Below are 15,271 nucleotides of genomic sequence, written 5' to 3' on the forward strand. Positions count from 1 at the left end.
GTCTTTTCAAAAAAGTGATGTGGTGTTGAAAGTTAGTTTTCTTTGGTGTGGGAGACATTTCTTGAGCTTTATGTAATCAATTATGACATTTTCTGGCTCACTTGCATTCGTAATGGTTACAAAAACATGATAAGAAGACTTGACTATCCTGGTTAAGTTTTCCCTACAACAATAATTGTCTCTATTGCCAGTGACGAGATATGCAAGGGTTAAAACAGATTTTAAGCTAACGTAGCAACTTCAATGAGCAATAAGCCAATGAGACACTGAGGTCAGGCATACTGCTTATGAACATAGACTGTATAAATAATGGACGTAGTATCCGTGATGTCACCCATCTGTTCCTGAGCGCTGTCTTGAAGCCAATCCACGGCGGCAGCCATATTGGAAATGCGGGACTCGACCAGGCAGAGTGTGACGTAAAGAGGCGGAGTTTGAGCCTCTTAGCCAACAGCTATGTGTTCCCGTCCAGGAGTCAAGTCAGTCATGTCCTTATTTGGGCAAAAACTCGTAATCTTAATATCTTCTGAACCGTTGCGTAAGAAAAAAAATTCACCCCCTGCACAGTGTGTGCCGATAGAGAGATTAGCTACGTAGAGCCAAGCTGTTTTTTGAACCAGGCTGTAAACATGTTTATTAATGCTGCAAAGATCGTCTTTTTTGAATTGGGGTCTATGTGGTTTCCGGTGTTTCTGCAGCCAGCCTCAAGCGGATCCTCGATGAATTGCAGTTTATAACACTTCCGCATGGGCTTCTTATTTTGAGATCGGAGGTTGCCGCTTGCTTATGACACATTTAACCGAAAATAGACAATCAACTTAGGATCAGAGTTAACGTTAGCTGCTATTGGCTGGTTTCACATGCAGTTGTCTTGCAGATTCCGATCTAATTGGCCAAATCGTCAAGTGTGAATAATAAAGTTTGTTTAACAAAAGCAGCAGAAAACCCTTCTCCGTTGATTTTAAGATAATGAGAGGAAATAAAGTAGGGCTGGGCGATATGGACCAAAATCAAACCTTCATATTTTGCACTGTGAAGATACATTCCCCATTTATTCTTAACCTTTCAAATAGATTATTTTGAAGTTAATACATAGTCTTTTAACTGATCATTAGGCCTGGCATTTATTTCTTTAAATCATTTAATTCAACACTACGCTAACCAATGGATAGATGACGGCTGTGACCAAAACACTGCATCCTCTGCCATGTGATGTAAACCCTCTAACATTACTCCTGTTGTTGGTTTTATAGCAAGCAATCCCACTGGGCTAAGCTTCTCCCTCAAATCCACCGCTGTGCCTGTAGTTAGCTCGTCCGAAAGTTAGTCAGCTTTCCAACATGGCATCCACCAACAATAGACTTCAAAACTCCACATCAGAAATCAATAGGTGATGTTTCTGAGGCTATGTCCACGTGTTATACATTCTATGAGTTATACTCTTTTCGTATAGCACTTTGTGGCACTGTTGTAAATAGTGAAAGAGATGTTTTGTGCTTGATTTTTCTGTGATACTCTGTTGTTGTTTTTTACCTGAACCATCTCCAAATAACCCAGCCAGTATTTTTCTCTTTACAGACCAGCTCCTCTTTGGCAGCATTGCTCCTGTACTCATCTGAACTCCATGTTGTTGCTGCATAAAGGACTTGTTGTTGTTTGTAAGCAGGTGGAGGGGCTGATATTTTAATTTCAGTTACGCTCAAAGGGAGTGAAGCAGGGCAGGGTAAGATGGAATATGTGAATTGGCAGCTATATGGAAGAAATGTGCAAAGTTATTTTCACATAACACAAATAAATCATTGTATTAATATTGTCTTACCCTATATTTGACGTAAAAATATATATTTATATCTTAACCCTCCTGTTATGTCCGTTTCTCTGGAACAGCAATAATGTTCCTGGGTCAATTTGACCCGGTTCATTCAATCATACAAAAGTGTCAGAACCCCAAAAAATCGCTAAAAGATTTTTTTAAATCAAATTTTAACTCTATTGCTAACCATTTAAATCAAGATTAAGTCCATTGGTGTTCTTTAATTCTCTCTTCATTAAAATTAATGTTAAAACTTTTTTTAATGTACATTGGAAAGCCCTAAATATAAAGACAATAGTTTCAGATGACTTAGATTTTCGTTAATTTTATTTTACGACACCTCTTCTGTCACATGCTGCTCAGATTTTTATGCTGCATTTAGCTGGTTTGGAAGGGATATAATGCCTAAAATAGACTTTAAAAAAGGTCAATTTGACCCGCAACATAACAGGAGGGTTAAAAACTGTCTTTGTCGCCCAATCCTAAAACATGGCCTTCAACTTCTAACAGAAGGTACAAACAGTTGATTGCGTACCAGCGGGTGGAGGAGGATTGACAGTCAACTGGAGCAAGTGCGAGTGAATCCACAGTTTGAAAGCATAGCATCAATCGTTAGCTCTTACAAGTTGATGTGGATGAAGTCTTGATAAATTTAAACCACACTGAGTGACAGGAAGGAGGGATGGAGAAGCTGCTGCTTGTGCTGGCTTTGTAGATGAAAATAACTGTTGAAACAAACGTCCTTTTTCCATCTCTCACAGGACATCATACTGTATAACATATGCATCATAGCAACAAATAAAACATACTGTGAAATGTTTTGACAGCTCCATAACCCTACTTGTCTAGAGACACTGATGAATGATTATACGAACAGGCTGGCATTGATGTGCTGTCTCACACTGCATGATCAAATTAATATTTAAATCCAATTATTTAGAAATGTAAATTAAATTTGTTTAATTAAATTATGCTTCTTTGTGTTACATTGCTGATAAACGTAGGTTATTAAGTGTCTATTCAGAGCTTATGTTGTTCTAAATGGTAGAAATTCTGGAATGTTACCAGCTAAATTGCCCGTCAAAAAAAAAAGATCTTCCTCATGATAACGTGCACAAACTCAGAAATTGAGTGATCACAGTGATCAAAGAAAATAGAGGCAAAAAAAAACTGAAAACACTGCTACCTAGCTCGTTCTCTGTCTCACACAGGTCTCTATTTCTCTGCTCCGTGAGACCACACAATAAATGATATCATGAGGAAAAATAACCACCAGAAAAATGTAAACAATCACATACCTTAAGCTTTAATATTATAACCAAATATGCTTTCATTCATTGCTACTGTATAACCGACATGGCTGAAACACAGTCCTGTTGTACTCCACCAGGTTTCAGTTTCTGTAAAAGAAAAAAAAAAAAAAAAAAAAGGCTACAAAACGGTTTGTTTCAGCTTTTTTCCATAAGGGTTATAATGTGATTATATTTATCGATAAAATAATGAAAGTCCTCAATAAAATGTTTCATACACAAAGTTGAAACACTTAATGTGTGGTAGATTATGAAAGTGTGAAGAAGCAAATCAAGATTCTTCTTATGAATACAAAAATCAATAAAGCCCATGTGTTTTTTAAATGTATATTTGATTAAATCTTTGATGTTTTAACTACAAGAGTTTTATTTTAAAAAAAGCGAGAATTAAATGCAGAAACAAATTTAGATTAATAAATTATAATACTTGAATCAGGCATTGCAGGTACAACAGGTACCAGTTGTACAACAAGTACATATCATTTGCAATATCAGCCTTTCGATTCATCTATTTCTCCATGGTTAGCCGACAAAAGGAGCCAAATTAGTTTCACTGTTCTCTTCTTCATCTGTGGGTCAGTAGTTCAGAGAAGTGACTCAACCCTGTCTACGTCCCTCTTCTGCTTTTTCTCAAAGCCAGGAATCAGAAAACTCTGTAAGGTGTGTCTTTCCGAAACAGTTACAGACATGATTCAGAACAGGAGCAGGAAAAAAAACTCATAATTTCATCAATCAAGTAACTCCACAGTGTTAATGTGTGTGTATTCAGTGTGTGTGCCTCGTGCAATATGGGTGTGTGGACACTTCTGTGGTTTCCCGAACTATTGTCCGTCTGATGACTCAGTTGCACTTTCACTTACGATGAGCACATGAAACAAACACTCAATGAATCACATCCTCGACCACAACCACATATACACACACACACACACACACACACACACACACACTATGGAGAACAATCCAGCCAAAATCTCTTTGTCGTCGTCTTACGCAGAGGGGAGGATGAGAGGCACAGATCCACCCAAGTCTACACTTCACCCTATGCTGCTCAGCCTTTCCAGAGAAGATGTATTACACAGAACACACACACACACACACACACACACACACACACATACACACACACACACACACACACACACAGTCAGTCATCACAATGTGAGTCATGAACTAAAGCTGTGAGGCTGTGAGGCTGTGAAGCTGCGAGGGAGGGACGCACGCAGACAGTGGGCAGAAGGACAGTGGTCTGCAGTCTCTCTCCTCAGCGAGACTGCTACATCCATCAGTCACGTTTATAAAACGCTCATTATGATAACATCGCAGTCGACCGCCAGACTCAACCGCAGAGCGAGAGGTACTCAGAGAAAATACAAATTCATTGTTTTTTATACAAATCTCAGTATCACTGTTGTGTTTTTCAAATATTACTTGAGTCCAAGATGTGAGGGTTTTCTGTAAAAACATCAACAAATCAGAAAAAATATTGGACTGCATTTAAGACCAGAAAGAGAAAAAAGTAAAGCTAAAGCTTCCTTTAATTTAGGCATCAATACAGTCCAGTCTCTATTGCGTAAACCTTTCAATTGTGGCCCATATTACACTTCAAATTGTTAAATTAAATAGTGAAGTGAAACAGCAGTTTAGTCTGATTAAGGATTCATATTAAGGAGATTCATTCTTGTCATATCAGGTGAAAAGAGAAAGAATCTCAACATCAAGATCTGAATATCTAAGAATTATCTTAATAAAACTTCAGATAGAATAACTACACAGCCTTGTCTTTTAGTCAAGTCAAATTGCTTACACATAGTGACTTCAGCCCAGTATAAACGTCTTTTAATAAACTCAAGAAAAGTTTCAACAAGTACAACATTCCACAGAGAAGGTGGACTCATTTTAACATTGCTGTAACCCAAGTGGCATCTCCTGCGCTGAGCGAAAGACAGAATAAAAATCCCTCGACCCTGTGCTGAACAGTCCAGTCAAATCTAGAGGAACTGAAACACTAACTGGAGTCTGATTCTTCTCAATAAACTAACATGTGAAAAAATAATCTGCTTACTGAACATGCTAGAGGCTGAAGGAGGAAGCATAGGTCTGCCAAAAAAATGTAACATCCATTTAACATTTTTAGAAATATTTTAACCCACAGCAGGATGAGGATCTGCACCAAGGTAGAAAAGGAAAGTCATTCATGAAATGTATCAGCCAGACTTTTTTTTAAAGTCAGTGAGTCATAAGAAGATAATGAAAAAAATATTTCATACCAAGAAGGAGTGTTTGTAAAAATCCCCTGACCTGCACCCTGATCTGGAATTTTGTGAATGTTCTGCACGAGGAAAATTGGAAATAAGCAAAACCTCCATGTCAAGTGAGGTAAGCTATAAGGAATAAAAAGAAGCACTAAATGTCCCACTATAATATGAGTATTACAATATTACACATTTGTGATGGCATACAACAAACAGCATGTTTGTTTCGGATACATTTACAGTCAGGTCTTATTTCAGTCGTAGTTTTCCCTGATTAAAATACAGGATATGCTGATATTTTCAGGTTCCATATCGACCCATGGCTTCCTTCTTTGTTTCTGGTCAGGTTTGTGTAAAGTTAACACACCAAAAATCAAACAAAAAGAGGAGCAAAACTACAACTACATGTGTTGAACAAAGTTGAAGGCTCTTTCCGATTGATTCAAAATCTACATTCAAATGTGTTCGAGCACAACCGATGATAAATTCAGCTCAGGAAAAAACTTCTACACAACCGACTTTAGCTCCCAGGACACATTCTCTCCTCATTCAGTCTTTACACAGAGCAGGAACACCAGCACTGATGAAACAGTGACATGTACAATAAAGTAACTACTGCTGTCTGGCATGTGTCTGCAGCTGTGAAGACAGGACTGCCACGCTGTGTCGGATCAGGTATTAGGAATCTTTTTGCAGTGACTGAACTGACAGACAGTAACAATGACGAGCCACATCCCGGATTTATCCTTTAATAAGAATGGGCCCAGGCTGAGTGTGGAGAGCAACAATGAGGCACTCCATGTGTTAAAGTTTATGTTCAAAGAGGGATGTATGACGGTTATGGCTCTACTGTATAGCATTGAGAAATCTAGCACTTACAAAATGTTTTTTTTCCTCCTCTCCTCATGAAAACAGACTGACTGCCGTCACACTGACTTTGGATAAATGGAGTGGCTGTCATCACAACATGTTGTGTTAGAATATCATATGATTCTGTTTCAGATCAAGGTGAGCTGAGGGGTAATCCAAAGATGAAATACAAAGAGATGGAAATGAGGGGGTGAATCAGAGAGGGCTGAAATAGAGTGGTAGTCTGAGAGACCTAACATCCTGATGCATATTTGCATATCTAATACATATCTAATAAACACGTTTTATGTGGTTTCATTTAAATTTTGCCGTTTTATACACATTTTGTTGTTCAGGCCATAATCTAAGCACTGAAACTCGTAAAATGTGCAAAAGCACAGCATAGCAAGATTCCCCCCCTTGAATAAATTCTTACTGCACTTACTCTTTTTTCTTCTTCTTCTTTTTTACTACTGCTGCTTTCTTTGCTGCAGTGCTCTGTGATTGGTCGGATACATGTGTCAAATCACTCCAACGCCGTCACGATTATGCGTGTGATTGGATGGCGCTCCGACCCCACTCCACCCCCGCCAATCACCCACCTACCAAAGCTGTGGCGTAGATGAGTGGGCAAGCAGATGTGTGCATCAGGTGGGGCTGTGCTCGTAAAAAGAGGGGGAGGAGGAGGGGAGGAAGAGGAGGGAGAGGAGGGAGAGGAGGAGGAGGAGGAGGAGGAGGAAGTCGGGGCCATCCCAGGTAACAGAGAGCCAGAATGGGGACAGTGGAGCAAGTGGATGCCTTTCACTACCCTTGCGTTTCATTCACAGACAGTCAAGTGCAACGAATGGCAAAAAGCATCTGTGCTTGGTTTGTGCCGTGCTGTGTTGAGTCAGATGTATCGTGTAAATGTATCCAAGCAAGAAGCATCAAAATGATGAAACTGGGTCATATGAGGATAAAGTATTTTAAGGAAAAAGGATTTCAAAAAGCTGTCATTCGGGCTTACACCGAGGGTTATCTGCCTTATGATGATCACCGACGAGGGGTCATACCACTCCATAATAGGAAGAGAGACATGTTAATTTTAAGCTATAATCCACTTTTTTCAGATAAGTCAAAGTCGTGGCCTCTCTCAAGTCTCATTCAATCCTCTCTGACTGAGCAGACTCACTGACAAGCTCCAGGCTCACTTCAGGGCAGCACATCAAAGCTCAACAGTAGGCTGGCATCGCACATAGACCTCAGAATGACACCGTAGTTAAACAAAAAAAAGAAAAGAAAAGAAAGAATTAGGTCATGCCAGCGCTGTGACTCACTTCACGAGGTCCTCTGCCGTATACTACTGGCATAAATAGCACCATCTTCATAAAGGGGGGGAACAAATACACAGATTCTTACTTGCACAGACTGGTGCAAAGGTGGAGGGGGGCATCAACGATCTGTCGCATTGCCACATCGCACCAAAACCTGGCAGAGAGAACCGGTAAGAAAATGGGAGTGGAGAGTTTTGGTTGTGGTGCTAGTATCGTGCTGTGTAAAGAGCCCACACAGCAGTGGGTGTGACTTCCACCTGCAGGCCAGCCGCGGGAATTTAGGCTCGATAAAGTCTCAACTTACCGGTTAGAACATGGTGTCTTCTTTCCAGTCACTGCTGAACTTCACACATCCACCTATGAGAGACACAAACAATCATGAACAAAAGGACATGTGCAACAATTACCTCTATCTCTGACTTAACACGGCGTGGTCACGTCGGACTGTTTTCTTTCCTGGTGCTCCACATGCTTCAGAGCTAATACAAAGTCTCATATTTTTTTTATCACAGCAAGTGTGGCTGTTTTCGCAGATTGAGGTCAGGATTTGGCTTGGAGTGTTATGTAATCTGGAATATGGGCCAGAATAATAGTATTACATATGAGATTGCAGTTCAAACGGGAGTCACGCTGGTGGTGAAAAAAAAGGCAGGCTGGTGCAGACTGCGGCAGTGTCTGTGTTTTCAGGGCTCATAACGGACAGACATGCCCCAGAGAGCAGTCCGAGTCTTTTTCTTCTTCTTCTTGCCTCGTTTCATTTTCTCCTACCCCATCACTTTGTGCTCTCCCCACTTTTTCCTCACCCACGCTCGGCTATTCTGTTTCTTATATTGTGTTGTCGCAAATTCCCTGATGTCGCCATCGCCCGCTCTTTGATGCTTCCACTTCCCCGTTTAGTCTCACTGTGACAAACTGCCAGACATGCCGATAACTCAGACAGATAGATAGACAGATAGATAGACAGATAGACAGACAGACAGACAGACAGACAGACAGACAGACAGACAGACAGACAGACAGACAGACAGACAGATAGACAGATAGATAGATAGATAGATAGATAGATAGATAGATAGATAGATAGATAGATAGATAGATAGATAGATAGATAGATAGATAGATAGATAGATAGTCTTTGTGTGGAGGATCTCATTAGGGTCTTGTCAATCTGTCATTGCAATTTCTCTTTTTTCACCCTCACTCTGGTAGGGTGGGATATCCGCATTGGTTGCTATGGCACCAGACAGCTCCTCGTTTCCTCAGACAACAGCTAACTGTGATTGTGTGTCTGCGTGTGCATGTGAGGTCTGCACACAGGCCTCGCGCACACATGTGTAAGGCCCCTTACGTTTAATGAGATGAGGTGCAGCGGAGTGGTAATCACCGGTGTTTGGTTCACTTTGCCTTCACTGCAATCAATGACAGAATTCACTTAATGAGGCAACAGCTGGCGTGCAACTATTAGAGATTACATTGGACTTCTATCAGTCCTGATTTCCAGTGTCTCAGTCTTGCCTGGGTTCCTCATTACTTTGCATGTGACTTCACAAACTCCCATCTCCTCTGTCTGTCTGTGCTCTGCTGCCCTTCCTCCTCTGTTTGCTCTCCAGCAGAGGGCAGTGTCTGCTTGACACTACTTATACTTTGCCTCCACCAAACGACACAGATTCGATGTATAGTTGGGATAGAGATAGAGCTTATTTCCTGACCTTACCTTTTCTTTTCAGTGTGTGTATTCTGTTGATGTGAAACACTAACTATGCTCGATGATCATGGGAGAAGAGGCTCTTCAGTTTGACTATATTTGACTGAGAGTCTGAGTTTTTACTGTCTTACTATCTAAAGCTGACAAAAATGTAGCACCATAATTTGCATACGTCTTCACTCTGCGAGATGACATGATTGAAGATGAGTGAAGTAAGTTGAACTGCCTTGCAAGAAGATCTTGGAATGGCAAAGCTGTCGAAACTACAAGAATTGCAGCTCTGACAGCTGGGGGGTAAAGAAAGGAACCTCTTGAGCACTTGTCTGTCTTTATGTATGTGTGTGTGTGTCTGTCTGTTCATGCTGTGTATGTGCATGTATGTGAGGAGGCTGTCTTGGTGTTGGTTTGAGGGAGGTGTGTTTTTTTCCACCCTGTGGGGCCTCAGGCTGGGATAGGGTGAGGCGGAGCTTTGGGGAGGCGCAGCATGGGGCGGGCTGTTCAACTGAACTCATTGCACTGCTGCAGCACTCGGGGCGGGAGGTCACAGAGTCCAGCATTCCTCCAGAGTGCTGTGTGTTTACACGACTGACGCTGTGCCGGGGGGGAGGTGGCAGCTCTGCATAACTACACCATCAGATAACACTCATCGCTTATATTTATGTTCATCGTCTACCAGGGAGATAAAGATCCTTTATTCATTGTTTCGAATGTTAAACTTTTTAACTTCATTTGACCCCTTTATCCTTAATGTACAGAAATCTTTACAGTCACAGCTTCATAGTACAAAAAAAAAGGTGTTCTTGCCTTCTTGTATAACCAGTCAAACCTATTGTTTATGCAGTAATAAGGTAGAGTTATATACAGTATGCTTACTCCTCTCATTTTGTGAGAAACATGCACGAAGATAACGAAGGAAAACATGTGATAAGACTTTATAGACTTAATCTAAACATAACAGACTGCACTTGTAATGTACGTGTACATAGATGCTACATAGTGCTACATGATTCATCTAATAGCAGTCGGGATGTGCAATTATAAAACCGCACAAAGCATGACGATTTCCAAAAACGTGTGTCTATTAACATTACCACCTCTACTTTGATCGTTTGGAGTGCGTTTGGTTACGCCCATCAGCTGTTATGACAGTGTGTGTGTGTGTGTGTGTGTGTGTGTGTGTGTGTGTGTGTGTGTGTGAGTGTCTGTATGTGTCTGTGTGTGTGTGGGTGCTCACAGCATGTTTGCATGGTCACATGACTGTCCAGCACACAAAGCGCAGAGTGACCAACATGGATGCCAATGAGCAGGAGCATGACGACCAAGCCGACGCTCAACTGGTGGCAGAAAAAAATGCATCACCTGCTCTACGGGAGTTATTCAGTTATTCATACTCTGGCATTGAACAGAAAGTGCAGTGCATAACTCTCAAAGTTAAAATCACTACGTCACATAGCAACACTAGCATACCTGAGAAGTGTGACAATGCACTGTGGAAAAATGCCTTATGTTCACAGACTTACACTGTCTCTGTTTGCACTTTGCACACCACAAACTTTCTGTTTTTACAGAACTGCTGCAGCGCTGTCGTCTTTGTTTGTTGGAGGAATAGATTTCCTGTAACAGGAAAAAAATAATTAAATTTTTGAGTTTTCATTTTGAAAACAGTAACACTTTTGAAAACTTTTATTTTGAAAAAAGTACAGTTCAAAATGTACCTAATATTTAAATGTAAATGAAATTAAGAAATGCATTCAAATCAAGCAATAACTTCTGTGTGTTGCTTGATAACGAAGCAACTAGACTCATGATGCCATTTATTGGATCACAGCTGCAAATTGCAATATTGTCCACTATTATGAATTACTATTACTCTTACTGAAACTGTCAGCATTTCTTTCATTGGAAGCTTTACGCTCTATCTTAAGAAAACAACAACGGAAATCCTTTGTGCAGTGCCTGTGTTCTTAAATTGTTACTGTAAAATAACTTCTGCACTTTATTTTATCAAATTGCTTGTATTTTATATTTTAACGTTTGCTGTCGTTATCTGTCTGTTTTGTTTACTATGACTTGTGTTGCTGCCACTCTTGGCCAGGTCACCCTTGTGAAAGAGGTTTCGATCTCAATGGGTCTTTTATCTGGTTAAATAAAGGTTAAATAAAAAATGTATTAATTATCGCAACTGCACAATTTCCTTAAATCATGACGACCTAATGCTAAACATTTTTATTTTGTGTCCTTGTAGACAAAATTGTCACTATACAAACCATAGACAAAAAAATTGATGTCATCTTGCTCGGCTCGAAGTGAGGCTTCCACAAAAACTGCTCCCCCTGGTGGCTGGCTGCAGTATAGGTCAAAAACTCTGACTACCCCCATTCATTTGAATGGAGCTGCAGTCAAACTGAAAAAATAAATACATGTCGTACTAATGTTTCTCTCATCTGTATGCTGTGGTGATATGTAGTTATCATTTGACTGTTTTGTGTCAAGGCCTCTTTTTTCTGAGAAGTTTCTTTCTCGTTAGTCATCAGAGTTTAAAAAACGGGGTTTTACATCCGGGGTTTACTTTGATTGACAGCTGCCGTAGAGAGAAACTCCATAGGATCTCGGGAAGGTACACTGTAGGGCGGAGCTTGTTACCGTTGCAACACAGAAATTACCGTGGCAACACAGAAATTCTCGACTGCGCAGACTCTGGCTGCAGAAAATGTACAAGATGTCAGCGTTCTGGAACGGGATATTTTGGCTTCAAAATCATTCAATGGCAAAAGCTGGAGCAACGCTTCCCATTTTATTTACAGTCTATGATACAAACAAGTTCAGCATAACTTTGATTTTACAGCCATGTTGGTAACTGCTTTACTTTCATATAGATACAAATGTAAATATTATTGTAACTGTAAAATTATTTTTCAGCCAAACAAAACCTCTTAGTTGTTTTAACGGAGCTGGGGCTTATAAATGATTCATTCTTGATTGTGAGTTCATTCTTAGAAATAGATTAAAAATATACTTTATAAACAGAATAATGCATATTTTATCTGCATGAATTTGAAATTGAACCCAGGGTACCATGCTGCATGTTAAACCATCAGCTCCCACTGGGCAGCCAAAGTCAAAGTCACAAGTATCCCTTAGAGGGGCCAAGAGGCCAGACCAGAGCTGAGATTATCCAGGGAGGGTCAGACTAAAAAAGACTGGTTCAACCTCCTCTCAAGTGGTCCAGCTTATCAAGTTATTTATGCAGGAATAGCCTGGACTCTGCTGGGCTGGGTCACTGCTGGCCCCTCTGCTGGGCTAATCTAGTCTGAACTTTGACTGTGGCTCCTCTGTGCTGCTGCTCTCACATCCCAGAGCCTAGAAGCCAGCTGGTCAGCTCCAGGGGAGCACAACAGAGATGTAGAGTGACACCCAAGCCCTGGAGAGACAGTACTCTGACTGTACTGCGGACGAGGGAGGGGGGTGGGTATGGTCGTCAAAGGCTCCATTGTTTGACAGGCCAGCATGGTTTCACGTGCAGCGCATGATTCTCGCTGCGGGTCTGAACTGTAGCCCGGGCTGACCTAAACTGTCCGGGAGGATGTAGCTGTGGCCTCCCTGGGCAGGTTAAAGTGTAACCGTGTCCGTGTTTTTTCAGGAAAGTGTGTTTATCTAGAGGACCAACATGGAGGCCCTTTTGTTTAACTAAGTAGCGTGGCTCGCCCTAAAAGTAAAGCTCTCTGAAACACACAGGAACCAGGTGGCCCTCCTCTGTTCCATTTACTGCAAGTCAGGTACAGTTTGCATGAGCACATGTGTGCCTGAATGTTTGTTTACACTTGCGTGAGAAAGTAGAACGCGCATACACAGACAGTTATATCTGTGTAAGATGATGAAGAAACATTGGCTGAGATTTTCTTTTGGCACAATGCATGCAGCTCGAAGTGAAAGAGCAGAACACAAGAGGCACCTATCTTCTGCAGAGGGTGAAACAGCTGCAGCCAATTAAGTCTAAATAGTGTGAAAGGTAAATGATCAGGCACAATGTGGTTCTGTTGGAGGAGGACTCTGGTACCCTTCAACCTGCGTCTTGCTGTCATGACTGTAGTCGCTAAAGGCCTTTTTCGACCAGAGGAACTTTACCCCGGAACTAGGGACTCTACCGCTGAACTACAAACGTTTCGACTGGAGGAGCCAGGGTCTAAATTAAGTTCAGGGGTAGTTAATCCCCCCCCGAAAAGCCCCTGCTTGGGGGTAGTACTTTTCAAAGGTCCTGGGACTTTCGGCTGAACGTGTCAGTGTTTGTGGAGTTTACACAGTTGTTGAAACACAGAGGGAGTTCCTGGGAATGTATACAAGTTTAGGTTTTATTAAGATTTCAAAATGTTATTACATTTATTTTTTTCTCTCCATACGTCACTGGCCTGATTTGAACAATCTACCCGGGACTTCAGCCCGCGGTCGAAACCCAGACAACAATGGGGGCACAGGAACCTTTTAGTTCCGGGTAAAGTAGTTCTACAGGAGAGCGAGACTGAACTAACTGGTGAAGAAGGCCAGCTCAGTCCTGGACCCTGTGGAGGTGGTGGCTGACAGGAGAATTATGGCCAAGCTGTCGTCTTTGATGAACATTTCTTTTCTATATACACTATATATTCTTGTTAAATTCTTGTACTGTACACCTTTTTGTTTGCTGCTGTAACTCCATGAATTTCCCCGTTGTGGGACGAATAAAGGAGTATCTTATCTTATCTTATCAAAACAACGCATTAACTGGTAATTGTGATTAAAAAATCAAGTGTGTTGCTGTTGATTTATTACAGAAATGAAGATCTAATGAAAATAGTTTTAAAAAATGGTCTTTATAAAAAGTTTCCAAGAATAAAGAGGATCACCAAAGTTATTACAGTTCATCATCAGTAGACTGTCAGATCCACGTCACATTTAAGAGAGAAAAACTGATGAAAACCTTCTACCCACTCTTTTTTTTTATATTTACTTGACACTGTGTGGTCTTAACTCATGGAAACAACTGCTAATAATATCTAACAAAACATGTCAAAGGCTTGTTAGCCACAGTTCCCAGGGTTAGGGATTGTTTGTTTTTCATTGTCTCTGCGCCCCTGCCAAAGATCAGCATGCCAACTGCTGTCAGTCAGACACTTGCAACAACAACACAACACTGAGGCAAAGAGACAGCGTGTGGGACATCTCCCTGAAGTCTTTTTAGTTCTGTCATGTTTGACTAGTTGTTTAGAAGGACATTGAATAAGTTAATTAAAATATTTCAAAGTTCAGTAAAGTAAAAGGAAGTGTAGGAGAGAGGTGTGAATTAGGGATGTAAGGATACACTCAACCCACATTTCAATTCGAATCTCGATTTTTGGTTCATGATACGATTCACTCACGATTCTCTAACGATTTTCAAGAAAACTGGATTGAACTCAAAATTTAAATAACCATTATTTTATTTCAATTGTCAGATATGAACAGTTGCAATCTATATTTTTTGTCTTATATTTCTTTGTAAACAAAGTAATCATTTTTCATTTTAAGGTGTGTTGGAACTCAAATAAAACCACTGCACCCTAAAATCACCGTACAAAAAATACCTTGCAGTAAAATTTCAGAACAATTATAGAGAAAAGGAAAGTGAACAATTCCCAAATGAAAGTATTAAATATTAAAACAAATAAGGTAAATCTCTTTAAATTATGGATGAAAATTTCAAGTATTTTCTGTGATGGATCTCTGGAAATGTTAACGATCAATTATTGTTTAATCATTAAAAAAAACGTGACTGTTTTCCATGTCAAAAATAATGCCAAATGCGTTTTTTTCCCCAAAATCAAACTTTCCTTCACAACACAATGTTTATAATTGACGATATTAAACAGCTACAGATCGTATTGAGGTGTTCAAAATGTTAAACACGCTGAATATCAATGTGAGGAGCAGGCTTCTAAATAATCTCCGTGGACGCATGATGATAGAGTCAAGACTCAGACTACAACATGTGGTTATACTGCAACAGGACAACTGAA

General features: G+C 40.5%; 1 protein-coding gene across 1 annotated transcript in view; it reads right to left on the bottom strand.

Annotated features, from left to right (window-relative positions):
• The window catches only part of snx19a (sorting nexin 19a), a 137,875-nt gene that overhangs the window by 98,848 nt on the left and 23,756 nt on the right, over window positions 1–15,271 (bottom strand). The window contains exons 3-4 of the mRNA XM_034683787.1: window positions 10,766–10,859; window positions 7,845–7,897 (exon numbers count right to left, since the gene is read on the bottom strand). The gene's annotated coding sequence lies outside the window, so the exon portion shown is untranslated. The remainder of the gene's footprint in view (window positions 1–7,844; window positions 7,898–10,765; window positions 10,860–15,271) is intronic.

The sequence above is a fragment of the Notolabrus celidotus genome, chromosome 5, assembly GCF_009762535.1.
Source record: "Notolabrus celidotus isolate fNotCel1 chromosome 5, fNotCel1.pri, whole genome shotgun sequence".
Taxonomy (NCBI): Eukaryota; Metazoa; Chordata; class Actinopteri; order Labriformes; family Labridae; genus Notolabrus; species Notolabrus celidotus.